At 38.7% G+C, this 10,587-nt stretch overlaps 1 protein-coding gene across 2 annotated transcripts in view; it reads right to left on the minus strand.

Annotated features, from left to right (window-relative positions):
* Positions 1–8,361, minus strand: part of PHETA2 (PH domain containing endocytic trafficking adaptor 2) — a 51,282-nt gene extending 42,921 nt beyond the window's left edge. The window contains exon 1 of one of the 2 annotated variants that reach the window (XM_037731981.1): positions 8,288–8,361. The gene's annotated coding sequence lies outside the window, so the exon portion shown is untranslated. The remainder of the gene's footprint in view (positions 1–8,287) is intronic. The other variant, XM_037731980.1, reaches the window with a different exon arrangement.
* Between the last annotated feature and the right edge of the window lie 2,226 nt (positions 8,362–10,587).

Here is a 10,587-nt window from a genome sequence, read left to right on the forward strand (position 1 = left end):
TCTCTAATAAAAATACAAAAAATTAGTTGGACATGGTGGTGCATTACTGTAGTCCCACCTACTCGGGAGGCTGAGGCCATAAGAACCACTTGAACCCAGGTGGAGGTTGCAGTGAGCCGAGATCACACCACTTTACTCCAGCCTGGGTGACAGAGGCAGACTCCATCTCGAAAAAAGAAAAAGAGAAAAAAAAATACAAGTTGGTTCCTGTTTTAAGAGCGTCAAGAAGTTCTTTAAAACTATTCCTCAAGACAGTCCCTGGAGAGGCTGTGTGTAAACGTGTCCTACAAAGACAGACCTTTACCTCTACAAAGACCCTTTACTTCTCCAGGGTGAAACAAATCCATCTGCACTGACTTGGGGTGTGTAAAATAATAGAGATGATTTTCCTTATTAAAAAGACTGACTGGGTTTATAAATGAGAATAAGATGGTAATTTAGTTGTATATACTAATACCTAGATGTAAATCCTCACTCCACTTACAGCTGTGCAATCTTAGGCACCCTACTTAATCTCTGTGCTTCTGCTTCCTCTATAATGGGGATAATGTAATAGAATATTCTACTTCCTTTAGAGGGGATAATAATAGTTCCTACCTCATGGGATTATTCCTCAGGAATTAAGTGAGCTAATTTATGTAAAGCACTGAGAATGGCACCTGAATAAGTAGTTATTCAGGCCCAGGCTTTTCTACATGGTGGTTTTTGCCACCTAGCTTGGGAGTCAGACAAAAAGCTGTGGGAAATCAGTCTCTCCCCCTAAATAGGCTCCCCAACCCTCCCCTGATCCAAGCCCTTTAACGACCAGGTTTGGGTTTCCTGAATAATTAAGCAGAAAATGCCAAGTTCCATATACCCTCTCTTCCCTCACTGTTTCCCCTGTTGTTAACATCCTGCATTAATGTGGTACATTTGTTATAATTGATAATTCTGAAACATTATTATTAGCCAACGTTCATAATTTACATTAGGGTTCACTCTTTGTGCTATACATTCACTGGGGTTTCACTAATGTGTAATGAGGTGCATCCACTGCTACAGTATTATACAGAATAGTTTCACTGCCCAAAAAATCCTTGTTCCACCTGGTTCATCCCTCCCTTCCCTCTCTTCTACTTCTGGCAATCATTGACCTTGTCACTGTCTCCATAGTTTTGCCTTTTCCAGAATGTCAGAGTTTGAATCATACAGTAAATAACCTTTTCAGACTGGCTTCTTTCACTTAGCAATATGAATTTAAGGTTCCTTCATATCTTTTCATGATTTGACAGCATATTACTTTTTAAGCAAGGTACTAAAAGGAATAATATTCCATTGTATAGATGTACCAGTGTTTATCCATTCAACTATTCAAGGACATCTTTGTTGCTTCCAGGTTTGGGCAATTACGAATAAAGCTGCTATAAATATTTGAGTGCAGATTTTCATGGACATAGATTTTCAACTTATTTGGATAAATACCAAGGAACACAATTGCTGCGACATATGGTAAGAATATATTTAGTTTAGTGAGAAACTGCCCAACTGTCTCCCAAAGTGTATTATTTTTGTACTCCCAGCAGCAATGAATGAGCGTTCCTGTTGCTCCACATCTTCACCAGAATTTGGTGTTGTCAGCATTTTGGATTTTAGCCATTCCAATAGGTGTGTAACAGTATCTCACTGTTTTAATTTGCAATTCCTTAATGACATATGATGTTCAGCATCTTTTAATACGTGTGTTTGCCATCTGTTTATCTTCTTTAGTAAAGTGTCTGTTCAGATCTTTAATTTATTTGTTAATTAGGGTTTTTTTGGGGGCGGGGGTAATGGAGTCTTGCTCTGTTGCCCAGGCTGAAGTGCAGTAGTGAGGTCTCGGATCACTGCAACCTCTGCCTTCTGGGTTCAAGAGATTCTCCTGCCTCAGCCTCCCAAGTAGCTAAGATTACAGGCCCCTGCCACAACACCACGCTATCTTTTGTACTTTTAGTAGAGATAGGGTTTCGCCATGTTGGCCAGGCCAATCTCAAGGCATGAGCCACCACGCCTGGCCATGGTTTTGGTACTTACGTATTTTTGGCCTCAGAGAATAAGCTAGCAAGTGTTTCTCTCTGTTCCTATTTTCTGGAACATATTGAATTTACCAGTGAACTCTTCTGAGCCTGGTGCTTTATTTTTTGGAAGGTTTTAGTAATAATTATTATTATTAAATTATTATTTTGAAGACAGAGTGTCACTTTGTTGCCCAGGCTGCAGTGCAGTGGCGCGATCTTGGCTCACTGCAACCTCCACCTCCCGGGTTCTCCTGCCTCAGGCTCCCAAGTAGCTGGAATTACAGGCAACTGCCATGATGCCCAGCTAATTTTTGTATAGACAGGGTTTTACCATGTTGGGAAGGCTGGTCTTGAACCCCTGACCTCAAGTGATCCACCGACCTTGGTTTGGGATTACAGGCACGAGCTGCCTCGGCTGGCCTGGAGCTAGAGTTGTGAGCTGTTAACACCACACCTGGTCTGGAGCTAGAGTTTTGAGTTGTTAACAAAAGAAAAGATGATTTCCTTCTCTGTTGCTTCAGAGAGGCAATAGTTGTCTTTTCGGTTTGGAGAAGAGTTACCTGAATGTGCCCTGCTTCCCTGCTTCACCATGTCTGTACCTAGAATGCTTTCTATCCAACCCTGTCCCTATCCCACCAGATGTGTGCCACCACGCCTGGCTAATTTTTTTTTAGACGGAGTCTTGCACTGTTGCTGTTGTCCTGGCTGGAGTGCAGTGGCATTATTTCAGCTTTCTGCAACCTCTGCCTCCCGGGTTCAAAAAGACTCCTGCCTCAGCCGCCTGAGTAGCTGGGATTACAGGTGTCCACCACCATGCCCAACTAATTTTTGTATTTTTAGTAGAGAAAGGGTTTCACCATGTTGGCCAGGTTGGTCTTGAACTCCAGACCTCATGATCTGCCAGCCTCGGCCTCTCAAAGTGCTCGGATTACAGGCGCTGAGCCACCATGCCTGGTCTTTTTTTTTTCTTTTTTTAAATCTCTGTAGAGACATGGTCTCGCTATGGTGACTAGGCTGGTCTTGAACTCCTGCCCTCAAGGAATCCCCCCACTTCAGCCACCCAAAATGCTGAGATTAAGCATGTGCCACTGCAACCAGCTGGCCTTACTTTTCAATACAGTCCCATTGGGGATTAAGTTTCAACATGAATTTCAGAGGGAACATTCAAGCCATAGCAGAAATTAATAGAGAAAATCAGCAAAACCAAAGTTGGTTCTTTGAAAAGATCAATAAAAATTTTGGTTTTGGCTAGGTACCATGGCTCATGCCTGTAACCCCAGCATTTTGGGAAGCCAAGGCAAAAGGATTGCTTAAGCCAGGAGTTTGAGACTAGCCTGGGCAACAAAGGGAGACCTTGTCTCTACAAATAATAAAATTTCACTGGGCATGGTGGCGTGTGACTGCAGTCCCAGCTACTGGGGAGGCTGAGGCAGGAGGATTACTAGAACCCAGGAGGCCAAGGCTGCAGTGAGCCATGTTCATGCCACTGCACTCCAGGATGGATAAAAATCATGTAATATAAAATTTATCCTTTTAATAATTTTTTGGCCAGGCATGGTGGCTCACACGTTCGGCCTGGGTGACACAGCGAGACTCCATCTCAAAAAAAAAAAAAAAAAAAAAAAAAAAAAAAAATTTAAACATGTAGTTCAGTATTGTTAACGTATTCACATTGCTTTTAAAATAGGGGTTTCCAGTGAAATTTCTTTGCAATCTTGGCTCACTGCAACCTCTGCATCCTGCGCTCAAGGGATCCTCCCATCTTAGCCTCCTGAGTAGCTGGGACTACAGATGTTTACCACCACGCCTGGCTAATTTTTCTATTTTTTTTGATAGAGTCAGGGTTTCACTGTGTTGCCCAGGCTGGTCTTGAACTCCTCAGTTTAAGTGATTTGCCCACCTTGGCCTTCCAAAGCTCTGGGGTTGCAGGGATGAGCCACCATACCCAGCCAATGATTACTTCTTTAAATGTGCAAACACCTATGCAAGGCTAGGAAGATCACAAGGAATCAGGGAAACATGACAACACCAAAGGAAGAACACAAACTTTTAGTAAATAATCCAAAGAGATGTATATCCATGAATTGCCTGATAAATAATTCAAAATAATTGCTTTAGAGAAATTCCACAAACTACAAGAGAACAGCGATAAACAATTTAATGAAATCAGGAAAACAACACAAAGCAAGAACAAAATGAGAAGTTCAGCAAATATATAGGAAAATCAAAAAAATTCTGGAGCTGAAGAATATAATGACTGAACTACAAAATGCAATACAGAACTTCAGAAGATGACTCAAGCAGAGAAAGAATCTGCAAACTCACAAACAGGTCATTTGAAATTATCCAATTGGAAGAGAAAAAATAAAAAAGAAATTAAAATGTGTGAAGAAAGCTTATAGGATTTATGAGACACTACCAAGTGAACTAATATACACATTATGAGGTTATGAGCTGAAGAAGAAAGAGAAGGGAGTAGAAAGTGTATTTGAAGAAATAATAACTAAAAAGATTTCCGAGTCTTTGGGGAGAAATAGACATCCAGACTGAAGAAGCCCAGAGGACCCCAAATAGTTTGGACATAAGTCTACACCAAGACACATTGTAATGAAACTGTCAAAGTCAAAGAATTTTGAAAGCTGCAAGAAAAAAGCAACTTTTTTTGGTCTTTGTCTCAAAAAAGATAATCAGCAGATTTCTCCACAGAAATTTTGCAGGCCAGGAAATAATGGATAACATGTTCAAAATATTGACATAAAATGGCAACCAAGAATACCATATCCTGCAAACCTATCCTTTAAAAATGAAAGGGAGATAAAGTCTTTCCCACATAAACAAAAACTGATTTTGTCACCATTAGACCTGTCTTATAAGAAACGCTTAAAGGAATTCTTCAAATGGAATTAAAAACATGCTAATAAGCAATGTGAAAGCATAAATCTTACAAGCAAAGGTAAATATATAGTCAAATACAAAATAATGTAATACTGTAATGGTGGTACCCAATTTACCCATAACACTAATACAAAAGCTGAAAAACAAAAGTATCAATAATAACTATAACCACAAAAATTTGGTAATGATTCACAATATAAAAATTCACAATATAAAAATAAGTAAACTCTAACTTGAAGAGTACATAGTGGAGGGGAGTATGCCTGTAAAGTTTTTGTATGCAATTGAAGTTATCATTAAATTAAAATAGGTGGTCATAACTGAAAGAAAATGTAGCCAGGTGCAGTGGCTTATGACTGTAATTCTAGCACTTTGAAATGCCAAGGGAGGCAGATCACCTGAGATCAAGAGTTCAAGACCAGCCTGGCCATTATGGTAAAACCCCATCTCTACTAAAAATACAAAAATTAGCCATGTGTGGTGGCATGCACCTCTAGTCCCAGCTACTCGGGAGGCTGAGGCATGAGAATCATTTGAACCTGGGAGGCAGAGGTTGCAGTGAGCCAAGATCATGCCACTGCACTCCAGCCTGGGTGACAGAGCAAGTCTCCATCTCAATAACTAAAATAAAATGTATACAAGCCTCATAGTAACCACAAAGAAAAAGCCTGTACTATGTACACAGAAGATACAGACAAAGGAAGAATGAAAGCAAACCACTACAAAAAATCATCAAATAACAAAAAAAGAAAAGAAAGGAAGAGAACAAAAGAGCTGGAAAACAGACAGAAAACAATTAACAGAATGGCAATATTAAATCCCTACCTACCAATAAATACTTTAAATGTAAATGGATTAAACACCCCCAATCAAAAGGCATAGAGTGGAATGGATTGAAAAAAAAAAAAAAAAGATCCAGGAATATGCTGTCTACAAGAGGCTTACTTTAGCTATAGGTACACTCAGGCTAAAGATAAAGGGCTAGAAAAAGATACTCCATGCAAATGATAACCAAAAGAGACCAAAGGTGGCTATACCTGTATCAGACAAAACAGACTTTTAACTGTTACTAAGGTCAAAGAAAGTCATCACATAAAGATAAATGTTTCAATTCAACAGGAAGCCATAACAATTATAAACATATATGTACTGAACATCAGAGCACTTAAATATATAAATCGAATATGGACAGACAGGAAGAGAGGGATTAAAAACATTATAATAATAGTAGTGGAATTCAGTACTCCACTTTCAATAATGAAGAGCACATTCAGGCAGACAACCAAGAAATAAACAACTGATTTGAATAACACTATACACCAAATAGACCTAACATACAGAACTGTCTACCCAACAGCAGAATACAATTTCATCTTGAGCATACATGGAACATATTCCAAGATAGGTGATATGTTCAGTCACAAAACAAGTCTTAATAAATTTAAGAAGATTGAAATAATACCTGGTATAGTCTTAGGCCACAGTGCAATGAACTAGAAATCAATAACAAAAGGTAAATAGAAAAATTCACAAATTCATAAAAACAATACATTCTTGAACAATTGGATAAAACAGGAAATCAAAAGAGAATTTTAAAATACCTTGAAACAAAAATAAAATTACAACTTTCTAAAATTTACAAGAATCAGCAAAAGCAGTTCCATAAGGGAAATGTATAGCATTAAATACCCACGTTTAAAAACAAGAACGATCTCAACCTAACTTTGGCCAGGCATAGTGGCTCACAACTGTAATCCCAGCACTTTGGGAAGCCAAGGCGGGTGGATCACTTGATGTCAAGAGTTTGAAACCAGCCTATCCAACATGATGAAACCCCATCTGAACTAAAAACACAAAAAATTAGTCAGGCATGGTGGCACCGCCTGTAGTCCCAGCTACTCTGGAGGCTAGGCAGGAGAATCGCTTGAACCCAGGAGGCGGAGGTTGCAGTGCACTTAGGTTGAGCCACTGTACTCCAGCCTGGGTGACAAAACAAGTCTTTGTCTCAAAAAAAAAGAAAGAAAGAAACTAACTGTATAAATAAAGAAACTAGAAAAAGAGGAACAAACTCAAAGTTAGTAGAAGAAGAAAAATTAAAGTGGAAATAAAATAGAAAAAAGAGTTGGCTTTTTAAAAAGATCAACAAAATCAACAAGCCTTTAGCTAGATTAACTAAACAAGATTCAAATAAATAAAAGAGAAGATATTACAATGAATGACACAGAAATAAAAAGGATCATTAAGAGACTATTATGACCATTTATATGCCAATAAATGGAATAGCCTAGAAGAAATAGATAAATCCTTAGGAACACACAAACTACCAAGACTCAATCAAGAAGAAACAGAAAGCGTGAGCAGATCAATAACAAAAAAGGAGTTGAATCAGTAATCAAAAACATTCCAGGCTGAGTGTGGTGGCTCACACCTACAATTACAGTACTTTGGAAGGCTGAGCCAGGAGGATCACTTGAGCTCAGGAGCTGGAAACCAGCCTAGGCAACATAGAAAGATCTCATCACTACTAAGAAAAAAAAAGTTATCTGGGAACGGTGGGGTACACCTGTAGTCCCAGCTATATGAGAGGCTGAGGCAGGAGGATCACTTGAGCACAGGAGATTGAGGCTGCAGTGAGCAATGATCACACCACCGCCCTCCAGCCTAGGCAACAGAATGAGGCCCTATCTCAAAAAAGAAAAAAAATTCCAACAAAGAAATGCCCAGGACCAGATGGCTTCATAGGATAATTCTACCTTCAAACATTCAAAGAACGCTAGCCCTTCTTACCAAAAATTCAAAAAGAGAATACTCCCAAACTCATTTTGTAAAGTCAGCATCACCCTGATTCCAAAGCTTAAGGTAACATAAGAAAACTACCAGGCAATATCCCCGATGAACATAAATGCAAAAATTCTTAATAAAATACTAGCAAAGCAAAATACAAAAATTAGCCAGGTATTGCGGCAGGCACCTGGAACCCCAGCTACTCAGGAGGCTGAGGCAGGAGAATTGCTTGAACCTGGGAGGCAGAGGCTGCAGTAAGCTGAGATTGTGCCACTGCACTCCAGCCTGGGCAACAGAGCGAGACACTGGAAAAAAAAAATTACATAAATACATACATAAATAAAAAATACTAGCAAACCAATGTCAACAGCACATTAAAATGATTATACACCATGGTCAAGTGGGATTTATCCATAGGATACAGGGTCAGTTAACATGAAAATCAACCAATGTGATCAATCACAAGAATGAAACACAAATCATGATCACCTCAATAGACCTAGAAAAAGCATTTGACAAAAATCAACATCCTTTCATGATAGATTCTCAACAAAACAAGTATGGAAGAAACTTACCTCAATGCAATAAAGGTCACTTATGAAATGTCCACAGCTAAAATCATACTCAGTGGTGAAAGACTGAAAGCCTTTCCTCTAAGATCCAGAACAAGGAAAAGATGCTCACCTTTTTTTTTTTTTTTNTTTTTCCTAAAGGGACGGAGTCTTGCTCTGTCACCCAGCCTGGAGTACAGTGGTGAGATCTTGGCTCACTATAACGTCTGCCTCCCAGGTTCAAGCAATTCTCCTGCCTCAGCCTCCCTAGTAGCTGGGACTACAGGCACCCATCACCAAGGATGGCTAATTTCTTTTGTATTTTAGTAAAGACAGGGTTGCACAGAATTGCCCAGGCTGGTCTCAAACGCCTGAGGTCAGGCCATCTGCCCGCCTTGGCCTCCCAAAGTGCTAGAATTACAGGCTTCAGCCACCATGCCTGGCTGGATGTTCACTCCTATCACTGTTATTCAACATAGTACTGGAAGTCATAGAACAATCAGGCAAGAAAAATAGGGGCTTCCAAGTCAGAAAGGAAAAAGTAAGATTATTTCTACATGCCATGATCACATACATAGAAAACTCAAAAGACCCCCTCCCTCCACCACACACACTCCCCAAACTGGTAGAACTAATAAATGAATTCAGTAAAGTTTCAGGACACAGAATCAACATATAAAACTCCATGGCACCTCAATGCACCAAAATGAACTATCTGAAAGGGAAATTCAGAATGCAATCACATTTACTTTAGCAACAAAAATTAAAATACTTAGGAATTTATGGGAATCAGCAAAATAAATTATATAAATAAATGGAATAAAGACACAAATAAGTGGAAAGACATCTCATGTTCATAGACTGGAAGAATTAATATTGTCAAAGTGTCCATACTACCTAAAGCAATCTACAGATTCAATGCAAACCCTAACAAAATCCCAATTGCACTTTTTACAAAAATAGAAAAACAATCCTAAAATTCATATGGAACTACAAAAGACCCTGAACAGCCAAAGCAATTTTGAACAAGAACAAAAAGCTGGAGACATCACACTTCCTGACTTCAAATTATCTGACAAAGCTATCACCAAAATAGTATGGTGCTAGCACAAAAACAGATACAGACAAAATGGAACAGAACAGAGAACCCAGAAATAAACTCATTTGATTACTGAACAACTTACTTTGACAACAGTGCTAAGAACAGGCAATTGGGAAAGAACAGTCTGTTCAATAAACAGTACTGAAAAAAACTGCGTTTCTACAGACACACAAAAAAATGAAATTTGATCCCTATCTCATACTACACAATTATTAACTCAAAACAGATTAAAGTCTTAAATGTAAAACTTGAAACTGCAAAATTCCTGGAAGAAAACATTGGGAACACCTTGACATTGGTCTTGGCAATAATTTTCTCAATATGACACCAAAAGCATAGGCAATGAAAGAAAAAATAGACAAGTGGGATTATATCAAACTAAAAAGCTTCTGTATAGCAAAAGAAATAATCCAAAAAAGGAAAAGTAACCTACAGAATCGGAAAACAATGTTTGGAAACCATGTATCTGATAAGGGGTTAATATCCAAAATATCTAAGCAACTCATACAACTCAATACCAAAAATATAAATAACTAGATTAAAACATAGGCAAAGAACCAAAATAGATACTTCTCAAAAAAGGAAATTCAGATGGCCAATGAGCATATGAAAATGTGTTCAACATCTGTAATCATCAGGTAAATGCAGATCAAAAACACAATGAGATATCACTTCACACCTTTTAGGCTATTATCAAAAAAATAAAAGATAACAAATGTTGTCAAGAATGTGGAGAAAAGAGAACCCTTGTACACTGCTGTTAGGAATATAAATTCATACAGCCATTATGAAAAAAGGAGGAAAGTTCCCAAAAAATTATAAATAGAACATATGATCAAACAATCCTACATGATAGTAAAGGTTATCTGCATTCCCATGTTCACTGTAGTATTTTGCACAATAGTTAAGATATGGAAACAACCTAAATGTCCTTCAATGGATGAACAGGTAAAGAAAATATGAACACGAACACACACACACACACACACACACACACAGGAATATTGCTCAGCCTTAAAAAAGAAGAAAATCCTGTCATTTGTAACAAAATGAAGCTGGAGGAAGTTATGTTAAACAAAATAGGCAAGACACAGAAAGAGAAGTACGGCCGGGCGCGGTGGCTCAAGCCTGTAATCCCAGCACTTTGGGAGGCCGAGGTGGGTGGATCACGAGGTCAAGAGATCGAGACCATCCTGGTCAACATGGTGAAACCCCGTCTCTA

Source organism: Cebus imitator, unplaced genomic scaffold (assembly GCF_001604975.1).
Source record: "Cebus imitator isolate Cc_AM_T3 unplaced genomic scaffold, Cebus_imitator-1.0 Scaffold435, whole genome shotgun sequence".
Classification (NCBI taxonomy): domain Eukaryota; kingdom Metazoa; phylum Chordata; class Mammalia; order Primates; family Cebidae; genus Cebus; species Cebus imitator.